We start from the raw sequence: 26,377 nt of genomic DNA on the forward strand, positions 1-26,377 counted from the left end.
CTCATAGTTACTGTTATTTTTTCGCAGTTTTCTAAATCATCAAAACACAAACAAATTGCAATCGGCAGATTTCAGCACACAAACCATTTACGGCCCATCTACACAGTCATTACAGACAATAATGCAAAGATCATCCATAGTGAGGCATCCTCATCTCCCACCAAATGGATCATAAACTCTCATGAAATTCAAATCAAACATGGGCAAAACAATCATAGAAGTGCAATTTTCACCATCTTTCAGAGAGAGAGAGAAAAAAAATGCAGGAGACAGGACAGCGTTTTCTGAATCTGTCCTGGAGTCTCTTACTAGCTGGACATGCCTGGGACAGAATCCTAAATACCTGCTTATGTTCATTTGGCTGAAGTAAATAAAATTCTGGATTTTGGATGTGTACGCCATTGACTACCCCAGCTTTTGGACTTTGCAATTGCCTCCCTGTGGTGTCAGTAGTTAAACCATGACCATAGTAGAACAATGCAAACCACTGACATTGACCGGACACTTTAAATTGCCCTGACGTAAGGAGAATGCTGTGTCTGTCCATTGCTGGACTGGTGACCTGTCTGTAGTGTACACCATATAGCCCCACCTCCCACCCCCCATGACCCTGATTAGAAATAAGCAGTGGTCAAGAGACGATAAATGTGCAAAATCAAAATTCTATAACAACCTGTTGTGGCAAATTATTGTAATTTTATCATTTAGCTTTATTTCAATGGATTATCTCTGGTCATAACAGAGATTTAGATGATTTGCCTAAGATTTCCCATAAACCCTCTCTCAAATCAGAGAGGCAACAAGCACATAGATCTCACATTTAGATTTAAGCCTCACAAGCCAGTGGTTTTAAAGCCTCACCGTGACATCCTGCTGACATATTCCACTTGGCCAAAGCTCACCTGATTGCTTTTTCTCCACACGCTCAAAATGGAAAATGCAGCTCTGTCATTCAGTACAGCACAACCAGACCACAAAAATGTTACAGGACTGTCCCCATCAGTTGTGTTGCTCGGGTGGGATCTGTGACGGTTCTGTTCATGGTAATGAAGCTATAATTGAATCACACCTCCAAGATGTCAACACAGCTTGGCAGTTTGTTTTCAAGCTGATGGGTGCTAATTACTGCAGAGCCATGGATGCGGTCTGAGCGGCCAGAATGGTGGTCTGGGCTAAAGCCGCTGCCAGGGGGCACATTAACACGCTGGATCATGGAATTTAACAGCTGGCTCAACCAATTAAAGAGTCTGGAAATAGCAGCACCCATTCCTGTTGTCTCCAAGCACCCCTTCACTGGTTTAATGTACTGTAGCATCTCATGAAAAGACTAAGAAACATAGATAATAATTGTTTAAATTACACAATGTAAGATCATTTAAGGCACAATGTTTTTTCCATCTTTAAATTATGCAAGGTCTTAAAAGCAACAGTAGACAAACGTTTGGATGGGGATGATTTTTTCCCCCAAAACATTTAAGTCAACAAAATAATATGGGGGGAAACAATACATTTTTAAGCTCTTGTCATTCACCTTACATTGAAAGAAAGAGACAAGTAAGTCTGGAGAATAATTATACTATTATTGTGGAATTACTTTGCAAAAGCTAAAAAGGCAAGCATCTGCCTTGTGCAGAAAATGAGTTCCGGTGTTACAAATGCTGTTGCAGGGGTAATGAAATATAAACTTTTATACAGTAATATTACAAGAGGTCAGGGTGCACAAGAAAGAAGATAACAGCATGGCATCTGTCACGAACCAGATGAGAACCCAAATGCGACACAGGAGTTTGGCTGAACACCGATTTATTGTCAGACACAGACAGGATCCACCGGGGAGCGAGCAGAATAGAATAGTCGGGGACAGGCAAGGTCGAGATCGGGCAGAAGGCAGACAGGAATACGCTGGAAAGTCATCGGAACACGAATAACGATCTGGCAGGGAGCAGGTGTGCCTCCAGGGATTAAGAAAGGGGCTCATTAGTGTCCAGATGCACAACAGGTGCGTGGGGCGAAGTGACTCACGGGCATGATTGCCCGCAGCTGTGACAGCTGCCCCACCCTCAAGGGATGGCCCCCCGACGTCCCCAAGCAAAGTCCAGGGTTGCCCTCCTGGGGAAGGGTGGGGGGTCAGAACTCCTGTGACCCTGACGACTCCAACCCACGGTCCTCGTTCTCCGCCTCCACCTCTGGTTCGGGCCTCCGAGGTCTGGCACGACCTACTCTCCTGGGTCGTGAAGGCTGATCCGGGTGTCTGGTGTGGAAGTCCCGAATTAGCTCCTTGTCCAGGATGTGACGTACCGGTACCCAGGACCTCTCCTCAGGTCCAGAACCCTCCCAATCAACCAGGTATTGGAGACCCCTGCCGCGGGGTCTGGGGCACAGGAGCCGACTGACTGTGTATGCCGGGCCCCCATCCACTAGCAGCAGGGGAGGTGGGGCCGGGCGATCCGGGACCAAGGGGCTCTCGTGGGCAGGCTTAATCCTAGAAACGTGGAAGGTAGGGTACATGCGCATTGACCGGGGAAGCTGGAGTCTGACTGCCGCCGGGCTGATGACTCCGACAATGGGGAATGGTCCCACGAACCACAGGGCCATCTTCCTGGAATCACCCTGAAGAAGCAGGTCCCATGTAGATAGCCAAACGCGTTGTCCCACTCTGTATCTGGGGGCCGGGGTCCGGTGCCGGTTGGCCACCGCCTCTTACCGGGCGCCCACCCTCAGAAGATTGGCCCGAGCCTGGGGCCACGTCCGCCTGCAGCGGCGGGCGTAAGCTGCTGCAGAGGGACAAGACGCTTCGCCTGCTTGAGCCGGGAACAGAGGGGGTTGGTATCCAAAAACACACTGGAACGGCGACATTCCCGTCGCCGAACTGTATAGGGAGTTGTGGGCATCGACCCAGACCAGAAAGGTCGACCATGTGGCCGGGTCCCATGTCGCCATGCACCGGAGGGCCATCTCCAGGTCCTGATTAATCCTTTCCGTCTGCCCGTTGGTCTGCGGGTGGAATCCCGAGAACAGACTGGCAGTTGCCCTCAGATGCCCGCAAAACTCTCTCCAAAAGACAGGCAAACTGAGGACCCCTGTCTGACACCACACTCTCTGGTAGGCCGTGAAGCTGGAAGACGTGCTGGATCACAAGTTGGGCAGTCTCCTTTGTCGACGGCAGCTTAGGCAGGGGCACGACGTGAGCCATTTTGCTGAATCTGTCGATGGTCAAAATGACAGTGTTCCCCGCAGACTGGGGCAGCCCGGTGACGAAGTCCACTGCGATGTGTGTCCAGGGTCGATGCGGAACCGGCAGAGGTTGCTGTAGCCCGGCAGGGGCTCGGCGTGGTTGTTTCTGCTGGTTGCAGACGGGGCAGGCGTTGACGAACTCCTGGACATCCTCCCCCAGGGAGGGCCACCAAAACCTCCGCTTCAGCAGACCCACCGTCCAACGTGCTCCAGGGTGGCAGGCCAGCCGAGTTGCCCACTCCAGGACCTCTGCCCTGAGAGAGTCAGGAACGAAGAGCCGGTTGTTGGGGCAGGTGCTCGGTCCAGGTTGATTGGCAGCCGCCCTCCGGACTCTCTCCTCGATTCCCCAGGTTACTGCTGCCACGATACACGGGGAGGGAAGAATGTTCTCTGGGGTCCTCCCAGGGCCTTCGCCCTCCTCCCCCGCGAGAGAGGGCATCTGCCTTGCCGTTGCAGGACCCTGGGCGGTCGGAAAGGGTAAAGTCAAACCGAGTGAAAAGCAGTGACCATCGAGCCTGCCGGGAGTTCAGCCTCTTGGCTGTTCGAATGTATTCCAGGTTGCGGTGGTCTGTCCACACGATGAAAGGCAGCGTCGCACCCTCCAGCCAGTGCCGCCATTCCTCCAGTGCCAGCTTGATGGCGAGCAGCTCCCAATTTCCCACGTCGTAATTTCTTTCTGCTGGCGTCAAGCGGTGGGAGAACGCGCACGGGTGCAGCTTCTGGTCCTCCTGAGCCCTCTGTGACAGTACCGCTCCCACTCCCGTGTCGGAGGCGTCCACCTCAACGACGAACTGGCGGCTAGGGTCTGGCAGTTGCAGGATGGGGGCAGTCGCGAACCGTCTCTTGAGCTCTAGGAAGGCCGTGTCTGCCTCAGGAGTCCAGGCAAACCCCTTCTTGGTGCTCGTAAGTGACGTGAGTGGGCCTGCTGTGGAGCTATGATTTTGAATAAAGCGTCGGTAGAAATTAGCGAACCCCAGGAATCGCTGCAGCTGTTTGCGGGACTCGGGACGCGGCCAGTCCACGACCGCTTAGACCTTCCCCGGGTCCATCTGGACCAGGGGTGGGGAACCCTTTTCATATCGAGGGCCATTTCAATTTTTATAAAGTCCTCCGAGGGCCATACTATTATGAACACATACCTAGGGATGCAAAAAAAAAGACAAAAAAAAAAAAAGTCTATAACCACTGTGTTACCAAGTCTCATGATTGCTGCATTTGAGTTTGAATTATTTATTTAGCACACATGCATATAAAATCACCAAAAAAATAGAATAAAATGACAAGTAAAATACGTTTTCATGATCATACAAAACAATAAAAAGAGATGCAGAGTTGAGGCAAGAGACCCGTAAGGGCCTGTTCGAGGCCTCTACTCACAAAAACTGCAATACAACAAGATAATCAAGAAAATAAATGAAAAAGAAAGATAAAGACAATAATAATAACAACTAGAAAGCACTCGGAGAGCGCAGACCTCCGCCAAGCACAACAATTCCTGGCATATTGTGATTTCCACCATAAATATTAGTCTCACATATACTTTGACTACATATTTAGATTCCTTGACCATAAAAACATACCGTTAGCCACTGGAATCATAATATATGTCTTAGTTCAATAGTTATTCACGAAAAAAAATTCACGCTTTGAAACAATTTTACTTTGTACGGCGCGAGCGCCTCAGCGGCGGCTACGAGCCACTCCTTCACGAACTCTCCTTCGGCGTGAGGTTTCAGCTTCGTGGCTATTAATTCACTCACCACAAAACTTGCACGCGTAATATTCTCTCTGTCGGTACATGGTCGTGTGAAAGCAGCTTGTTGAGCCTCCAAACTCCGGCAAAGAGCGTTAATTTTATCCAAACTCATCTGTCCTTTCAACTCGTCGAGTTTAGCGTGTTTCGCTAAGCATTTTTCATCCGTGTCAATCAGTCCAGCCCACTACGTACATCACATGCTGTGTTCACTGACCCTGACTCGGACATAACATAACCGTCTGTTTTATCTCAGAAAACGGGAAAATATTTCCTTGTTACGAAAGAAATTTCAGGATACGAAAGGCAAAAATACGCTACCGCTGCTACTCGCAGCTCGCGGAGTTTAGCGAACGGTCCCACTGTATAAGTGCACATATAAAATATAAAAATCTTATTGCGTGGCGGGCCGGTAGAAATGGTCTCGTAGGCCGTATACGGCCCGGAGGCCGGAGGTTCCCCACCCCTGATCTGGACGTTCCCTGGCGCAATGATGAAGTCTAGGAAGGACACCGATGGGGCGTGGAACTGGCACTTCTCGGCTTTTACGAACAGTCTGTTGTCCAGTAGCCACTGTAGTACTGCCCGCACATGCTGCACGTGCTCTTTGAGTCCTTTCGAGAAAATCAAGATGTCGTCCAGGTAGACAAAGACAAATCGGTCTAACATGTCCCGGAGTACGTCGTTAACTAAGGCCTGAAAGACGGCCAGTGCATTGGTCAATCCAAAGGGCATAACAAGGTACTCGTAGTGTCCACCCGGGGTGTTGAACGCCATCTTCCACTCGTCGCCCTCCCGTATGCGAACCAAGTGGTAGGCATTTCTTAAGTCCAATTTCGTGACGACAGTTGCCCCCTGGAGCAGCTCAAAGGTGGAGGCGACGAGAGGAAACGGGTACCGGTTCTTCACGGTGAGACTTGTCCTTCTCCACAAAGAAGAACCCCGCACCTGCGGGAGAGTAGGACGGCCGGATCAGCCCAGCAGACAGAGAGCTGGAGATGTACTCCTCCATGGCCTTTCGCCCCGGTTCAAAGAGGGAGTAGAGTCTTCCCTTGGGTGGTGCGGTGCCTGGGAAGAGGTCAATCGCGCAGTCGTACGGTCGGTGCGGTGGAAAGGAGGTCGCCCGGGCCTTGCTGAACACCTCGGCGAGGTCGTGGTACTGCTCTGGAACCCCGGCCAGATCTGGGGGCGTGACGTCAGGAGCCGAGGTCCCCCTCAGGGCTGGCGCTGGCGCCAGCGCCAGGCAGGACCGATGACACTCAGCTTCCCACCCCAGGATCTCCTCTGTCTCCCAGTCGAGTTGCGGGTTGTGACGGCAGAGCCACGGGTAGCCCAGGACCAAGGGAAAGTGTGCTCCCTCCAGGATGTGGAAGTGTATTTCCTCCTAGTGGTTGCCCTGCAGCAGCATTGTCACCGGGCCTGTCCAGTGATGGATGTTCCCCAGGTGATGCCCATCCAACGCTTGGGCTGGGATGACGGACGCCAGTGGCTCGTGTCCAAGGCCCAGCTGCCGAACCACCTCTCCGCCGATCAAGCAGGCACCAGAATCAACGAGGGCAGCTAGGTCCTGTGGTCCCCCTGGAGTGAAATACAGGTTGTCGAGGGGAAGCAGAAATAGGACTCACCAGTATTCCCCCAGTTACTGGTGAGTCTGGGCTTTTACTGGACAGGTCGCCACAAAATGTCCTAATCCACCGCAGTAGAGGCACAGGTTGAACTGAGGCCGCCGCCTGCGCTCCTCCCCTGTGAGCGACGTGCGGCCAAGCTGCATGGGTTCCTCCTCCCTGGAAGACGCTGGAGGCTGAGGAGGAACTCCCATCAAGAGCTCGCCTGCCTCCGTGAAGTGTCGCCGCGGAGCTCTCTCCCGCCAACGAACCTGAACCCTCAGGCTCACCCGGCTTGCTAAGTCAATTGCCCCATCCAGCAAGCTGGGGATGTCGTAGGCCACCATTGCGTCCTTAATGTGGGCTGCTAATCCGTGCAGGAAAGTGTCCACTAATGCGGCAGGGCTCCACTGGCTCCGGCTGGTCAGGGTGCGGAAGTCAATAGAGTAATCCGACACAGACCTCTCTCCCTGGTGGAGCGCCAGCAGTCGACGTCCTGCAGAGGACCGGGAGTTCCCCTGCCCGAACACCTTGCGGAGCTCGGTAGCAAAGGCAGAGAAAGTGGAGCAAGCCTCCGACTGACGCTCCCACTCAGCCGTTCCCCAGAGCCATGCCCGTCCGGTCAGATGTGTAATGGTGTACGCTACCTTGGCTGCCTTAGTAGCAAACGTGCAGGGCTGCAGGGAAAACAGCAGGGAGCAATTCACCATAAAGGCGTCGCAGGACTCCGGATTGCCCTCGTAGCGCTCGGGTTCGCCAACCCATGGTTCGGTGCCCTGCTGCAGAATTACAGGAGCTGACGCAGGTACGGAAGAAGCGGAATGCGCCGCCGGTTCCAGGCGCGCTGACAGTCAGCTGAGCAGACCGGAAAGCTCCGCGAGCGCCTGCTCGTTAGCCTCCGCGTCGCGCCTCGTCTCCGCGGTGGCAGCCGCCGCCGCCGCCTCCTCGTGCAGCTGAATGATTCCCTCAATCCGTTCCAGTCAGGGCACAGGAGTTTGGCTGAACACCGCTTTATTGTCAGACAACAGATAGGATTCACCGGGGAGCGAGCAGAACAGAATAGTCGGGGACAGGCAAGGTCGAGATTGGGCAGAAGGCAGACAGGGTTTACCGGGGTGCAGGCAAAACAGAATGGTCAGGAACAGGCAAGGTCGGAACCGGGCAGGCAGGCAAACAGGAATACGCTGGAAAGTCAACGGAACACGAATAACGATCTGGCAGGGAGCAGGTGTGCCTCCGGGGATTAAGAAAGGGGCTCATTAGTGTCCAGATGCACAACAGGTGTGCGGGGCGAAGTGACTCACGGGCATGATTGCCCGCAGCTGTGATAGGCATCAGCTAAAATTGGGACAGTTGACAGAAAATGCTGCTGGGTCATGAGCAGACAGGCACAGAAAAGCCAACCTGAAGAAGAGGAAGAAGAAAAGAAAAGGAGAAAAGCTGAATGACTGGATACATACCAAAGGGCAAAAGGTGAAATGATTCTGCAAAGGCATCAAGAAAAGATGTCAGGCAAAGAATCAGGTCAAAAAACACAAAAGTAATTTGGAAAGATGCATTCTTTTCAGACTTTTGCTGCTTACATTTTAGCGGCTGCTTTACATTTTTTACGACTCATAGCGTCGTCGTTGCCCAACTTTCACTGTAAAACCTTTTTGCAATTCATGCTTTAACAAGTCTTAGAAGTCACAGTTTAACAATCACAATCCCAGGAAACCAGAGAAACCTTTTCATTTTATGAAGGGTGATTAATATAAAAGCTGCTTTTCTGCTACTTTTCTGATAAAAAAATATTTTTATCATTTTAATTTCTGTGTTACTTTGAATGTAAGGGTGGGACTCAGACATAATTTCAGGCAACCTGTATAATGCAAGTCTGTCGTCCCGAGAGGTCTTGAAAATAAACTCTGATAGAATCTTTCTGGTATTGAGTTGACGGTCAAATCGCCATTAAGCAGCTGCGGCGCAATAAAGTTACACAGTGATGCAGTCTGGGGATATTAAAGTTAGTGAGTTGATGTTTTTAGCTCATCATTATGCACTGCGCGTCAGGGCTTCTGGCTGGAATACGGCCTACTTTTAAAAACTTCACTGCCTGAACTGTATTTCCATTAAATATGTGAAAAGCAAAGTCTCAGTGAAACTTGCTATTCTGGTGTTTTAAGCTCCTGCAGCAGAAAACTGGTCTCTCTGCGCATCCATAAATGAAAAATGACAAGAACAAAGCCTCCACGTGTTCCGCTACAGCTGGCGCAGAGCTGCACGTTTTTGTGGTCACTCAAATTTACACATAGAATTGTATAAGAAACCTTAAACTCCTGCATTTTTCCCCCCTCCAGAGGGAGATTTTCTCTAAAATCATAACAGGAAAGATAAAAAGTGCACACATAGGTCAAAGAGCAGGATGAAAAGAGACCACATTTGGATGGTTTAATGGTGAGGACAAGAGGCTGTCATTCTCAGACTGATGTTCTGGGCAATGGCCAAGGAGCTGACATTGATGACACTCGCGGTGGATGACCTTTCTCTCAGCATCACAATGTCACTAGTAATGCCATCAGACTGGTGTCACAGTTGCAGCCTGTGTCAATGACTGTCAAAGTTGAAGGAAGAGACTTGTAAACCAGATGAAGCTAATGATCACTGGAGAATATGCACTGAATCAAATCATAAAATGACAGTTATGTGGGCAAGTTGTAAAGTATTTTAAAGGTGTGACATGAAAGGTGTTTAAACCTTAGGACTAAAGTACGAAGTGGCTGGTGCCAATTTCCTATGTTATGATTCGTTGTGATGCATCATGTGACTTGCTGTAACACTTCCTTGTTTGATTTTAATCAGAAAAAGATGACATAAGATGCATCTAACATCTTTTCTGAAGGCCACCACTGCTGTGTATCTCTCTTCTGTGATGAGTTTTAAATGTGCTTTGCTGATGTTGCTATGAATCTGATTGTGCTCTGATTTGCTGGTACACCCTAGATAAGTCGCCAGCTCACTGCAGGGCTAACATATGGAGATAAACTAACAGCCACTCTCACATTCACACCTACGGTCAAATTAGAGTAGTGTCTTTATACGGTGGACAGAAGCTGGAGTGAACGCAAAGAGACCCCTCTCAGGCCCAGAGGGAACCAGCATTAATATGGACTTCTGGACTATGGACAACATAAAACTTTAAAGGTCATTTTCTCAAAATGTGGTTTCTCTTAAACACTGGGCCTAAAAAAACAATTCAATAGTGCAAACACCGAATATTTCCATACGGAACTATATTCCAGAGACTTATAAAAAGGGCTGTTTTATGTCATTAGGAAATAAATGACATGAAAGAAATGACACAGGAAATTAGAAAAATGATTTTTTTATGGATGTTGACTTCATAATACATAAATGAACAAATTAACAAAATACATAAATGATAGTCTAGATTGTAAAATTAGGTGACTAGAAATGCTTGTTCTTTATTCCAGTCTAATATTTTAAAAAAAGTTTTATAAAAAAGGGACATTCAATGGAATGTAAAGAATTTGTCAACTTCTCTAAGATCTGCAGAAGAATCCAGACAACTTTGTGTATCATAACCAACGAATTAACTTTTTTTGAGACCTTTGTGGGAAATCTGCCCTCGGTGTTTGTGTGGGTAACGCATCCTTTCTGACCTTCACATCCGGCTCTCTTCTGGTAATAAGGAACGACCGCACATTATCTCATTCGCACACAAACACACATGGCCCTCGAAACAAAATGATACAACAAAAGGAGTAATCAAAGCGTGCACGTCCCTAAACTGAACACCTCAATCATGTTTTTATACGCAAAGAAAAATGACAAACATCAGAGGTTTGCGCTTCTGTAAAGTAGCGCTGTGAGAGGAAACTATTGAAGTTGTTTACTATGTTCTCATTTTTTAATTAAGCCAGCCAGGAGCAGTCTAGGGTGGAAAATGTGCTCTATTCAGTGGAACGGATACCTCCACCATGATGAATGAGCTGTCATCTCCAATTGTTGCTGAACCTCTGTCTCCTTGACACCAGGTGATTCTGGATGCAGCTCATCTGTGGTACAGTTCCACATAGTCTGGAGGTTAAGGGTCACCCCCAGTGCTAATGTAGACCTGAGGCACGAAGCCAGACAACCTTCTATAATATGAAAAGCTGTCACGGAAAACAGCTCATTCAGTTATCAGGGCTGTCCAGATAAATTTGGCTAGATAAAGTAAAAGAGTCACATCGGACAATGCTGCTGCTTTTACATCAACAATGTCAGCGATGTGGGGCACACAGGTCTCTTTGGCTGTAGTTCCTGGAGTCAATTGGATTGGAACTAAAAAATAAACGGACAGTCAGACAGTCAAGTGACAGCTGACATTACTGTCAACGCCTCTGCAGCGAAAAGTCATTCCTTTGTCGCAAAGGTTGAATCTTTTATCCTTTTAATCTGACAATGAAGATAGAAGCCAAATCTACATTTGGATCTGCAGTATTGCAGAGAGAGGAATGACCCGAATTGAACTATTGAACTGCTCATACTTTAAGTGATTACATGAAAATTATAAAGTGAATGAGAATAGTGTTCGATGCCAAACCTCTCCTGTGAGTCTGTCATTTTTTTCTGTACACGTGTTAATTGTGTTAACATTTTTAATCGCGCTGATCATGCAAGCTGAGTCTCTTCCTTGGAGATATGCCCAATAGCCAATGAGAGCAAGCAGACTGATGGCTGGGTTAGGATTATAATTAGTTAGATTTGCTTTTAAATCTGTGGTTTCCAAGGTTTTTAAACTTGTCACCTTGGAGAGGTTTTGTCTCGTGTCCTCCTGTTTTATTTTGGAAAGTTACTTTCCTATAGTTATAGGTTACTTGCTCTTCCCTCATGTGACATCTGCATGATTGTCCTCCCTTATTTCTGATTGGTTCTTTCTGTTTCTCATTGTCCTCATGTGTATATATAGCCTCCCCTTGTCCTGGGCTTTGTCCTCTCATGCATCACAGCCTTTCTTTCTATTTCTTTTTATGTGCCTCCATTTTATGAGGGTGCATTTTGTTTTGGTTACTTTTTGGTAATGACTTTGGTTATCCTCCAGTCTGATGTGTTTTTGATTCATAGTTTAATAGTCTTATTTTTCCTCCTTACGGATTGATTTGGATTTGGGTAATCTCTTAGACTTTTAGGTTTTAGTTTTGTCCATTTGGATTGATTTTAACTTTAAACTTTTCTATTTTCTCACTTTGCCAAGGGGCTTTTTGAGTCTGTCACCAGCTGCTGTTAGACTTTCTCTGGATCTGAGTTGTGTTCTGAGACCAGGCTGAAAATTTTTGGTTAAGACTTGAAAATTGCTAGTGTGCCAGCCTTGGAACCTCAACCCCAGATTAAATGAACAGTTTGAGGAAAGTTAAGTTGCAACAGCCAAACATGAAATCAACATTGATATAGGGCAACCTTCTCTTATTCTACATCCCTCTATAATGGTATCAATTTCAACACAAACTACAAGAACACGAAAAGCAACCTTTGTTTAATATCATCTGGACTGACCTTGAATAATGGTTTTACTGTGTTTGTCCTGCTTGCCCAGATGAATTGTCCTCTTCTTGCCAAAGTGCATGCCATCAGAAAATATCGAGGCAGTCTGGCGTGCCAACTTGTGCAGAGGCACTGGACAGTTGCCAAAACCCAAAATAACACATTTACCGTCAGGACACCTCAGACGTTTATCCGGCTAACAAATTTAAAAGGGCATCATCAGTTTAAAGCTTTGAGAGGAAAACCCTGCAGCCTGCAGGAAGCATGGGATTAAATCATTTGTAATTCATGCTTGGTGCTATGCTAATGTGGGGTTTTCCCCTGAACAAGTCCAGTTTCTTTACTTTTGGCTACTTTTTTTTGCTCAAAAAACCAAAAAGCTCCCTGTGACACACAACTATATAACAAGTAAATGACAAACAGAAAACTCTCCATTATTTATGTGTCTATCTATAAAGTCTGTATGTGTGTGTGTGTGTCACAGCAGTTTCCCACATCATCACTAAAACTTTTTTTTAACATCGTGAAAACTGACAAAGCATGGGCAGTGGACTGGGAATAGTTACTTAGGAAGACGGCGTGTATATGGTATATACATAGATACAACAGATTATATAGTGCAGCAACAGTGAATAATCCAATTTCAGCCCTGTTGTCACCTGCTTTTAAACATGCTTAAAATGTGACTCAAGTCTAATTTTCCATGCTAGTGCAAGCACACTGGTTGTCTCCTGTGCTGTTGCTCCTTCAGCTGCCATCTCACAGTCAAACCAAGTGGTAACCTCTGTTATAGTTATACAGGTTAAACAGAGGTGAGCTGGGAAGTGTGCAAAGATGATTCTTCATCCTGGCCCAGTCTCTGTGTAAAAAGGGTGAATGACCTGACAGCAGGCAGTAAAAATATCATAAAAATATCATCACACATTTTCTAACTCTGGCAAGGCATGTAAAATGATGCCACAGTCTTGCCTCATTGAGCAACAAAAGGCCATCTTAAGGGAATTTAATTACTTCAGAAATTTGTTTCAAAATTAAGCATAAAGCATAAAGGCTAAAATAAATAAACTAGTCAGTGCTTATCACTTAATGAGTCCAGGGTGTCTGAATCCACAGCCTGCCACACCATTCCTTAATAATTCATAGCTTCAGAGAAATACGGGAATGTCTGCTCCTTTCCTCCCCTTATCTTCAAGGTCTCGCAGGAAATAAATGTTTCTCCATTACTGTTATGAGGTGCTAGCTGTAAACTGCATAATCCCCTAGCTCAGTGCTGCCAGTAGGAAGAAATGTGCTGACTGGACCCTGACACCATTTCAATGATTACATCATGCAGCCGTCATGCAGCCATTACATTTAGTAGGAAGAAGAATGCAAAGACAAGATCTACCAATCACAAAATCCTCTCTTTGAGGAATTATCAGCCACTATTTTACAAGAATGCTGATATGTGAATGAAGGATATGTGAAATAAAAATCATCTCTGCAGAAGTCTGTTAAAGCAGTTATAAGCCCCTTTCACACTGCACATAGGGAGTGCATTGTTCCAGGTCAACGGGGGTCATTTCAGCTCTGTAAAAGGGTTGTGTCCATCAGTGTCCTGGGTTGAATTACCCTGCAATCGACCTGGCACCAAATTAGCGGGACGACTTGGAACAGTTTTCATATTGCATCCTGCTTAATTACCCCATGATGGTGATGCACCTGGAATTTATGATTCATAGCGATACATATTTAAAAGAAATGTATTTAGAAAAAAATGTCTTTGGATAAATTCTTCAGGAGATACTTATTCATTTGGTACCCTAAACACTGAAGCAATACATTTGACAAATAAGCCAAATGTCATCTGTTACAGTCTTTCCAAATTAGCCACAAATTCCATCTCCTCTATATTAATTCTGGGATATTGTTCAATCTGTGCTGAGCTTGAAAACTTTGCAAAAGAGATAAAATTGCACCAAGTACCAAGCCACTTGCTGATCATGGACTCGCTGACTGTTCATGCTGTCCTTTGTTTATTTCACTGTTGCAGTGCACGTAAAGATGTGATGATGACGAGGCAATGACTTATGAGAGGGAGGAAAAAACAGCCTTGCACCTCTCAGCAGGGGATCAGCTACTGCTGGCAATGTGAAAATGCTCAAATGCCAAGCAGAGCCTGGTTGACCCGTGTTAGAAAATCAAAATTCATTTTTTTATTTACTGGGTTCACCCTGATGAGTGACAAAGTAAGGTACAATTGAATGGACTGGGGACCCTTTGACCCATGGAATGGACCAATGAATCTTGTAGCCAACATGGAGTCAATATGGAGCTGTAGATCTTGAGTCCAGGACCACTCTCTCTGTTCTACTTGAAGATCTGGTTTGCCTCTTCCTGTGTGCCAACTTCGTGTATGAAGGCAACATTTTCTTTAAATGTTTTGTTTGTTTAAATATCTTTTAGACTTCTGGGACTCAGAGGTAAAGATTGAACAGAACACGTAGGGTAGGCTCACCCTGAGCATATAAAGGCAATCTTTGCTCCATTACCTGGAAATTAGGGTAGGTGTTTCAGTCATGTCCATCTGGGAGAAGACCTCAGGGCAGATGTAGGGCCCCCCTGGAGGAGCTGGCAGGGGAGAGGAATGTCTTGGCTTTCTTGGTGAAGCTGCAACCCCAGTAACCCAGACAGTTCCGGACTGCATTGGGAGATTGATGATAGTTGTGGGACTGTTCAGAACTTGTTAGAAAAATGTGATTTGAGTGCCTGGAGGATGAGTCCTTTAACAGGAAGAATTCTTGAACAGGACCGGAATAAGATAAGAGAGGCGAGGAGAGGAGAGGAAGCCAGCAACCAGCAGAGTGACAGAAACCTGTCAGGTGATCATGCTTCTGTACCCCAGCAGTCTTGGTCTATATATGGCAGAATAGCTAAAATTGTAAAATTATGACTAAGTAAAGAATTCTAAACTATAAGCTTTCTCAAAGAGGAAGGTTAAAGACTAATCTTAATAGCAGAGCAATAGTCAGCACGAGAGCCTCATAGCTAAATGCTAGGCAACTAGTACTACTATTAAATATTCTGGGGACAAGTCAACTGGCATTCTTTTGCTATTTCTATTGTTGCTATTAACTCCTCTAGGTAGGGTGGAGTTTGGCCTCTGATGATCTTGTAGGTCAGAAGAAGAATTTTAAAAATGACTTTTGATTTAATGGACACCTGTTCAATTATTGGGTTTAGTGAACAGCTACTACCGATAAGTTCTTTTTAGATGTCTCCTTAAAGATGTTGAACTGACATTTTTTTCTCTTTCTTGAATAGCTGAATTAGGATCTGCAGGGTCCATTTTGGACAGCTCAGAGCAAGCAGGTCAAAAACAGGTCCAGTCCTAAATCAGTTTCAGAAAGTCCATTTACTGAAACTAAGACCAAAACTGGACATAAGAACAAACACACGGGAAGTCGAAATCAGAAAGTTGTTTTTCTAAAAATAATTTAGTTTCTAAAATAGATTTTCTTTAATAGATGTGTTGGAGTCATTTTTAAACATTGTTTCTTTAGTCCAAAATAGATGGTTTCTAAATTATCAGCAACAAAGGAAATTGAAAATATTACATGCGCTTGTGGAAAAATCAATTTTTCTTCCTACCAGCCATTCTAATATTGAGGGTCAGGAATTCATTTATTGAATTCATAATGAAACATTTCTTTTCTACAATGCCCTAAATGATACTGTACATATTAGCTAATGATAACAATTATATGGTTTGATAGTCTTTTTCCTCAGTTTTTCCACTGAACAGGATGACCCTGCCATGTACCTTGTATAAAACATAGTCTTATAAACCACTTGACACCATTATAATTAACAGATATGGCATTGACCTTTCTTCCTGTCTGTTTATTTTTTATCATTTCACCTCTCAGAGGGCATGTGGATCCAAACGACTCCTTCACCAGAGCTGTATATTTAGTTTATAGGAACATTCATTTAAACAGAGACAGATAACAAAGCATTGTACATACAAGAATGTACTGAAAACACAAAATGTAGATGTTATCAGCACAGGCAACATGGCTAGAAATGAGGAAATATTGATATTCCGCTGTTCTTACTTAGATGAACATGATTAAAACAGTGCAAACATAAAAAGATGATGTTGCATCATTCTGGCTCTTCCCCTTATGGTTGGTTGTCTTTGCTGTGATGTCAGTCTGTATGTCTGAAGGGCAGTTTGTCCTCTCACCTACTTCCTCTGGAACATAATGCTGCAATTCTTGACAAAGATTCCGTGTACCATCCACAAGAATATAAATAATACAGTTGCACAGTGCTAAAATTCTATATACAGTAATATGAGTAATGTGAGCATGTTAAGGATTTTAGCTAATCAGAACCATTCTTACTGGCCATCTATTTTTTAAATACAAGGTATATGACTCCAATTAAACCTGAGGTCTCTCTGTACAAACATGAAACATTGTTTAAATACCCTCGTGAGACGCTAGCTGTTTAATGTGTAAATACATGTAATGAGTCAAATGAGTAAATAATTCTTTTTGTATACTCAAAAAACTGAGACAAAAAAGAAACAGTACATTAGCTTCAGCTGCTAAAATATTGTGGCCTGAAGTAATGTCAGGATAACATAGTCTTTATCTGGAAAGTCATTATATTTGCTAATAATGAAGTTTAGGCTAGTGTCAGAGAATGGTGGGTATTCAGGGGGTATTCAAGCATTGCACATAATGAATGGGATGTGTGTTAAGAGAGCACACTGTCAATGAAAGAGAAGGAAAAGCATTTTTTCTCTACAAGATAAACTAAGGAGGATGGTCCATTTCAAGTAATAACGCTGGAATATGCACTTTTTAAGGCATTGTAGAACATACTGAGCATTTTCACCTATGAAGATGGGGGAAGTAAAGACTAGCTTAATGTAAATTTGGTGAGGTTTGATGCCTATTTTATCTTGAAGGGGCCTGTTTCAACCAGAGAGTTCAGCATGTGGACAGTCAGAGGAGGTAAAAGCACTTATTTACCAGCAAGAGCAAACCTATGCCACAGATGGTCGCGGACAAATATAACCATAAATCCAGTGGTTGAAGAACATATGGACATTGTGGCAAAATACCACACACTCCAGACAGTCTACATGTAGCAAATGTTGGAATAAAAGGGGCATCGGGAAGGAGTGTGCTAAAGTAGGCTGGTGAGGGTAGGGACCAAGGATGATGGACATAGTAAACATTATTGCCTTGGCTCAGTTAACATCACATTAGATAATGTTAATGGGGATGATGAGTGGACTGGATATTGTAAATGACCCTGTAAAGTTTCAACTCTGGAGCTGAAGGCAGGGTCATGAGTGAGGTTGGATATAAAACTCTTGAGTCACAGAGTCAGACTATATACAAGGGCAAAAAATAAACATTCAGGCTTCATGTTATTTGAGTGTGAACAACCTGCACAGCAAGCCAACATTTTTAACAATGGAGCTCATAAAACAAGTCTATGACATGAGTCCCAGCAAACAGGAGTTTGGTCTATTGAGAACACAGCCTGTATAAACTACACTTCAAAATAATGCTTAGAGTCCCTATATTCCTGTCTGCTTGCAGTGAAGGAGAAGCTGGACTGGATAGACATTATCAAGGTGTTAACAGAACCAACTGAGTGGCGTGCACCAATGGTGCCGGTCCCAAAGAGGAATGGAAAACTGTGCATTTACGTCAACTTAAAGAGTTCTAATACAGTTTTTGGGATGCGGATTCAGGATTCTGGCAAATCCATCTGGTGAAGGATGCTAACCATCTTATTTATACCACTTTATTGAAGGTACTGCCTCAAAAGTCTCTCTTTCGGGATCATCTGCGCTCCAGAGATTTTTCAACAGAAAATGGGAGAGACTTTCAACCGGATTAGGAGTTAAAGTGACATTAATGGGTGACATTAATGTCTTTGGTAGGGGCATGAGTGAGCACAATGAGTGCCTGCAGAAGCTAATCGAGGTTCTGAGGTCAGTGGGCCTGAAGTTAAACATAGGGAAATGCATGCTGAGAAAGACTGAGTTACATTCCTTGGGCCATGTGATAATCAAAGATGGTGTGACCCAACCTAGGAAAAGTGTCAGCGAATCGGCTCAATCCGACTGAATATGTGCAATCTTCTGATGCTAACAGGAGAACAGTAGACTCAGCTGATGCTAGCAACAATAGAGTTGGTGTTATCCTGTTACATTTCCATGGTGAAGACCATGGAAGACCTCACAGAAGAAAATGGATGGCATCGGAGCAAAGATACTGTAAGTGCTGATGTGCATCTTAAAGGGATATTTAAATACGTTAAAAATGGGTGGCTCAATACACAAAAACCCAGACGTAGCTTTGCAAGAGAGTATTTTCCTGTGGGAAATGAACTACCTGTGCATGATGAGTTGGTATTCAGTGGGAGCAGGATAGTGATACCAGGGTCAATGAGATCAGAAATGCTTGAGCAAATACATGGTGTTCATCAAGCACTTATCAAATGCAGAATAAACACTTAAGCATTGGCCTGACATAGCTTCAAGAATCACACACAAGCCAAGCAACTGCATGTGCTGTTGACAGCAAGGGAGAGAACAGACCTCTTCTATTTTGAGAGATAAAATTCCAACCTAAACTCAAATGATTGATCAAGTCAGGATTGATTTTTGAAAAACACAAGATCCTAGTTGGGCAGTGGTAGCTCAGTCTGTTGGGAACTGGCATGAGAAGCAGAGGGTTTACAATTCAAACCCCAGACAAAACATGCAAGGTGTTCCGGTAGTAAGGGAAGGGGCCAGGACACCTTCAGAGCACTGCTGAGTTACCCTTGAGCAAGTTACCAAAACCTCAACAAAAAAAAAACGTATAGAGGGTCCTGTGATGAACTGGTGACCCATCACCCATCCAGGAAGGATCCCCGCCTTTGCCCTTTGTGTACCCTCCCCATGATCCCCAAAGGGATAAAGCGATTAAAATGAGGTGAGAGAAAAGAGCATAGTTTGTCCATGCATATATTTTGAGTCCACTCATTTGTTCAGACTGACAGGGGTTACAGCAGAGAAGCACTGCTGGAGGTGACACAGAGATGAATGAGGGCAAAAGAGAAGAAGAGATCAAATGCCATTAACCCCATCTATTCTTATTGCTATAGGTAAGATAACCTTGTTCAACTAGGTAGCTCTAGAATGAATGACTATAAACTAACAGTGTTGCACAATAATATATGTTAGCCGTGAAGCAAAAAAGTATTGAAAAATCTTGCGGCGCTCCTTAAGTACAGACACCACTGCTTGTCAGTCCGGTTGACAAGGTCGCTTTTGATTCCCTCTTCTTTCTCTACATTTCGAGTCCTGTCTTCAAAATAACTTTCATTGAAAGGAAAAATTTTCACAGTTCCAGATGAGGGAATCTTCTGAGACTCTGATTTCTTAAAGTCTATGTCATATTTAGGAAGTCATGCAGTTCCTCAGTAATGTTTACTGGAATGATAAAGCTGGCTGTCTTCCCAGAGCTTCTAATCTTTCCATCTTCGCCTTAATTTTCCCATCCATAGCCAGGCTCTATTCTGATTCATTTTACCAGCCAGCAGAGGAAAAAAGCATGTCTAATTAAGGCATTGTGCCTGTGAAATCTTCTTTCGGTAATTGTCCCAATGTTTCTGAGCTTATATAGTGCTGTATCTAGGTCAGTGCCACATGGTTTCGGGGAGTATGATCAGCGCTACCATTTTCCAGGATCAGTTCACGCCTCTCGGTCTCTCTTCCACCTCCACGCTCTGTATAGGAAAATAATTAAATTGCTCTGCTCTTATATTGCATATCAATAAAGATTTTACCAGTGAACACCATTATGTTTGTTAATATTCCAAGCTATGAATATACATAATCCCCCACTACACTATTTCGCATGGGTATCTTGCCTTGCCCTATGCCCCCTATTTTTGCACGAGAGCAGGTGTGAAGAGTGCTAATTTAAAAGGTCCCAGGCAATCGTGCACTTAGATTGGCCAGCTGGGGAACTGAGCAGCCTAACAACGCTAAAGCTCGGCCGCACATCTGGGATCTGCAGCACATGAGGCTGTTGTACAGCTCTGTTTGATTGCATCTCGGAGATGAACAGCGAGGTCAAGCGTCTAAATTTTGCGACTGTGAAATAACGTTTGCTTTTTGTTTCAAATCTGAGCCATATAATCATCAATGAGCACATTTCATATTTAATTGAATAAAAAATTGTTCCTAGTAAATATAATCACAATAAACCCATCATTTATATACTGGCACTGAAAGGGCCCAAAACACTGCAGAATCTGTAAAGAAAGTGTATTACTTTGCTTACTTGCCCTACAGAAAATTAGCAACTCTGAGCGACAAAACACAGTGATAATCCAGTGGAATGCACCTTTTTGTACTGTGAATTTCTGCAGACTCCTCATTTTCATAGCCCAAAATATGCCCGCTACAGTGACAGTATTGGTCACAGAGAGACAGAGCGCCCACCCAACCCCGCACCCCTCAGAAAATAATCCCGGGACGGGGGAGGAGAACAGAATACATTTGGATGAATTACTCTGAAGACTGAAGAAGCAAAATATAAAGGCTGAAACAAGGCCCCCATTCTGTTATGATTCAAATATCTATCTATCTATCTATCTATCTATCTATCTATCTATCTATCTATCTATCTATCTATCTATCTATCTATCTATCTATCTTGGCCAATGAAAGGCTATAGTTGACATTACACTAGTGACCCAAATACTCTTCAAAACAAGCAGTACGAAAATACTTTAAGCATGGAGGAAAACCATGAAATATAGTATATGTTCATTTTTGTTTTCTTTGGTGTCCATTAGGCATATGTTTAACAATCCAATAGAGTGATGAAAATATTCTGTGGTGACCAACATTGTCATGAAACTGCTCACATTCATCAGAGGACGTCATCCGTCAGTGTCATGTTATGCAACTACTGTCAATCACAGCTGTGTGTCCCAGATTGACATAATAACTCTTTAATCCTTCTCACTCAATCTGCCTTCTTTCACTCTTATCAGGAACCTGTCCTGCCAGGATGGATCCCAGGCCATTTCTGCACCACGACACACAGTTGATATGCAGCAGCGCCTCATTAACCCCAGAGATTTAGGGCCCGATACAAACTTTCTGTCTCATGAAGGATGAGCTGGAGGACCATCATCGGACACTGTCAGCCTACATATTTAGAGTTGGAATTAAGATCGACTGATGTGGGTTTTTGAGGTCAGATAAAAGCCTTCCCATCTTATCATTTTTAGGTTTCCAGCTCAGAAGATTCCAATGTTTTACTCCTGATGCTATTGCTATTGGTATTTAGGGCAGGAAACAGCTTCACAAATGAGATATATTTCTCAGTCACAACTGCAAAATGTTTCCCTCTGAATTTATTTAACTCACAGATGCATCATGACAGTGCAGACAGACATGCTGTCAGTGCATCATTGGTTAACTCGGTATTTAAAATATTGGTTTAAATATCAATAAATGCTTAATATTTGCCATAAACCTATAATAACTACAAGTACAGTTTAATAATAAACATTATTATTTTGTAATGAATTGTACAAAGCACACAGCGTCAGTTGTTTTCTGAATTTAAAATGCAGCACATCTATAATAATTGCATTATATTCATGTTTTGTTTAATATGTTTTATATTCACTTACTACACCACCATTATGCATGGAATTTGGACCAATTACACCAAGTTAAACCATTATACACTGATCTAGATGAGTGTTTTCTAACAGTGTGTTAAACCCCTATTGATCGCAACTTGGCTGCCAGAGAGCGCCACGCCTGCAGTCACAGTCTGCACATGAGGCGATAGCTCTGCTTACTACTTTCAACTTTCATCAGAACTGAGATTTATTTGCAGAGATTTTTATTTACCGCTCGCTTTCAGTCTGTCGTTAATGAGCGCCAATGTTTGGAAGGAACTTTTATTTTATTTCATTTTATTTCTCCCTGCCTGGGTTTCAGATTCAGATCCTTCTAGTTAGCTTAACTGTCTGACAGCTGATGTATGTGCCTTGCCTACTGCTAGACAACATTAACTTCCTATTATTCATGAGGCCTACTTTAAATCTCTGATCTTCCAAAACCTGCAGTTTTCAGGTTGCATTACATTCACATCATGCTGTTGCGTGAGACCAATCGGCACCTTCTCCTTAGGTGTGCGTTTTAGAGCTTCAGGTGTGCTTAACCACTTATGAGTCACCCTTTTCAATTCAGCATGGTGTCTCTCTTCAATCCAGACCACAAACCAGAGTTCTACTTTCAGCCCATCTCTTTATATTTCTTTACATTTTCTTTTTTGTTTTACTGTGCTCTATTAAATCTGCCATGAACCATGCATGTACATTCAGAGTAACTCACAATTTAGCCGATTATCTGTCCTACAAAGAAGTGTGCAGCCGTTATCTAGTTCCATGTCAGACACTGTGTGAGGGATATGAGGGAGGAACAAGAGCCTTTTGACTGTGCTTTGTGAAACAAGCACACAGCATGTGGTAATTAAACACACAGGGGTGATAATGGAACCCCTGCCCACACAATGAGTTTGCCTTTTGGTTATTTATAATTTATCAAGTTTAGCAAGAGTATTTTTTTCTGTATTGAGCAGAATTGGAGCTTCACTGGCAGTCCAGCAGATCAATAATGTTCACATCATCGATGGACATGATGGTTTTAAGACAGAAGTCATGTAGGCTGCCTGTGTCACGCTCAAACAGTCAATCATCAGTGCAACAGCAATATAGTTTTGGAATGTTGTCAGAGGTGACTTAAACCCCTTTCATATATCAATTATGTGACCTTTATGACATATTATGGCACAGTGAAGTACCTGCTCACAAATGCATCACACTTAGCTTATGTGCTGCTGAAGACTCTGAAAGAGATTGCATTCCAGACTGTCTGTCCCACTTGAGGTTAAATACCTTGAGGGCCTAAAACCAACATTTTTTGACTGATGTAGACACTGGACACCCCCTAAACTAACAGAAACCATATTTGGTGGGGAAAAGAGTTGCATGTGAATGTTTGACATAAATGGTGAGTTACTATACACCCTCTCACAGTTTGGTACTATTTAGTAGAGATCTCACACTGTCTCTTTCTCTCTCCCACCTGCACACCTCTATTAGCGTGCTGCTCCTGAGCACCCTCCTCACTCAGACACAACTCCAGACTTGCAGCTGCTTGCGTTTCACTTCCCTGCTTGAAGTGACATGGCTCATGATCGTCACTGTCATCTTCCACCTTGTTTGCAGCCTCGGGGGATTCCAGATGTGACGAGTCCTCTACATCTAAAGAGTGGGCTGTGCCGTACAGTAGGCATCTCAAGATTATGTCTGGCTGCTCAGTTCATATCCCAAAGGATCTGTTATTTACTGGAAGGCTCATCCACATTGGTGGTTCGCAGAAAATGGAGGGATAGTCCAGTAATTTGAAAACCTCACACTGCTCTTGCTCCCTTAAGCCAACAGTGCTCATCTAGCATTTACTGTAAATTTACTGTCTCAGCTTGGACATTAGTAGCACTTTAATATGCAGAGTGTTGTCAAGTATATGCACATTGCTTCCCTTGAGTTTTGTTATTATTATTTTTATTTTTTGCAGAGAGACAGCGATGATGATCTATGATGACAGGCTCAATAATTTTAATTTATTCTATGTAGGTTTAGCGCCTGTTTGTCAGAAAGTTGCTCCCATTTGTTGTCCTTGGTGTCGCACTTTTCTGTAAATAATGAAGCAACACTGCGCAACTGTGTCATTGACTGAAACGTTTGCCTTATCAGCATCTATGGTGATATGATGCTATAGGCACAATAAAGCAGCAGCAGTCAAGCAAGAGCAGCTCATACTTTTAGGTCTGTGCTGAATTTGCTGTTTTGCTGTAGGGAGAGATGCAAAAATGTTGACTGTCATGCAGACAGTGATGAATATTTTCCTTGAATGGGTAACAATTAACTTTGAAAGCTCATATACAGTATGTGCTCTCCTTTGGGAAATATGATTTAAAGATAATATGCATTAAAACACAGTAGAAAAGTGATGACCTGCAGGTGGATAGTAACTTTATCTATTTTCCTATAGCAGCAGTTCCACTGCACAGACCAGAGGAGAAAAGTATTGATTACCACCCTACAACCTTTTGCTGTGACCTTTAATTGCATATCATTATTTCAGTTGACATGTTTTGGGTCTAAATAAGCATGAAGTGTTGCTCAAACACAAAGACCTCTGAGGATTGTTGAATGAAATCAGTGTCTTTTGTCTAAATATAATATGCAGTGTTTTCCAGGTGAACACAGTCCTGTCATTGCGTTAGCCAGCATCATTAAAGGTCATTCACAATGGAAACAAGACCTTTTCTGGCCTAACGCTTCATTGCGTGGTTGATTAATATTCATCCTAAATAACGATGCCTCAACGATTGTCAGTTGATTGCCAAATGGCATGAAAATAGATATTCATCATCCACACTCTCTAATGTCCTCTGGGGCTGACTGAATCTTGTTAAATTCCCACCCAAAACAAGCTACGCAATAAAACCAAGTGCTCCGCTTTGATACAAAAATGCCACAATTTGCAATTCAAATCAAATAAAAGATTCATTATTTCCATCAACTTCTTTCTCCCCTGAGGGGAAATGCAGTTGCCTTTGTTTAATTCAATTAGCCGAGCACATGCAGAAGTAGAATTCATCCGAACGAATCATAAGGAACTCTACCTATGCCTGCCATAGAGGGAGACAGTTAAGGCCTGAGAAAGATGGATGGATGGATGGATGGATGGATGGATGGATGGATGGATGGATGGATGGATGGATGGATGGATGGATGGATGGATGGATGGATGGATGGATTTTAACACTATGTAGTGTTTCAACATTTGGCACAAAGAAGTTATCATACAAGCTCAATCCCACTAAATAATGTTTTTATTTATTCATCATCCTACTAGTGGAAGAGCAGATAATAAAACAGTGTTGCAAAATTCTATACCTGAAGTGCAGAATCAGATGTTTGGGGTTTAAACCAGATATTTGTTTGTTTGTTTGTTTGTTTGTTTGTGCATAGTGTCTACAGCTCAAAGTGGAACTCAAGGCTACTGTGCACCTCCAAACATGTCATGCAGTCGGAGAGACATTTAATCAAAAAAGATAACAAAAATTTGAATGATCATTTAAAGCAGAGAGAGTTCTTGTCCATCTCAAATAGTGGTGTTCCACTCTACAGAGCTTCTCATCTTCTTTTAACATTAATGTTTTGGTTCCATGGTCCAGAACAATCCTCTTCTGGGCTTCAGTAACACCAAAAAAGCGCATATAAATAGCCTTTATAAGATTTATTAGGTGGAAAGGAACATAAATCCTGCAGAATACTAATAGCTTTGAAGGGTGGAAAAACTGAATGATGTTACTTACCCACATCCAATATGTATATATTTTGCAATGTTCTATGTGAACTACCACTTTATTGCAGTGGACTGCAAGTTACTAATGAATCCAAGAGTCCTGTCACAGCTCTTGATGGATCTTTCCTCCCAAAATTGTCCACAGACAATGGGACAATTCAAAAAGATGAATGGCGTCAATGTTCAGTGCTTGTGCCAGGTATAGTGGCAAAACACTTCCAGAGCCTTATACAATCCGTCACTATGTGCCTGTACCCAAAATGCTCCCACGGCATAGAACATAGAAATGGAAACAACCTTTTTTTGACTGAAGTTTTATTTTATTTTATCATAGTAGCTAATTTTGTGTTGAAAAATGTAAAGTTGCATGTTTATCAGTAAGGTAAAAATCCTTTTTTTAAAAAAAAAAAAAAGGTGTAATTTTATTTGATTGATGGGAATCTACTGGAATCTACACTGCAACAGTCACTTAACCTCACAACCTTACTTAAAATAAAGTTAAGGGCTTGTTAGCCTATTGGCAACATGAACATGTTTCATAAACAGATGTGCTTTGTCATTCATGCTTTAGTGGACTGGTTTAGTCATCTGGTTTGCTCCACACCTTCTTGAATACAGATCCAAACAAGCCAACAACATACCACTAGTAGAAAAAACATTGGGCCAACACTCTAAGAGGTAGCAATATGTAGTTGGCAAACCAACCAAGGGACCCCAGGTCTGAGTAGGGTGTGTGGGTCCTAATGCAAAAGAAACATGTTAACATTGGCGATAGGCTACGTTGAAGCATGA

This window comes from Takifugu flavidus, chromosome 1 (assembly GCF_003711565.1).
Source record: "Takifugu flavidus isolate HTHZ2018 chromosome 1, ASM371156v2, whole genome shotgun sequence".
NCBI lineage: Eukaryota > Metazoa > Chordata > Actinopteri > Tetraodontiformes > Tetraodontidae > Takifugu > Takifugu flavidus.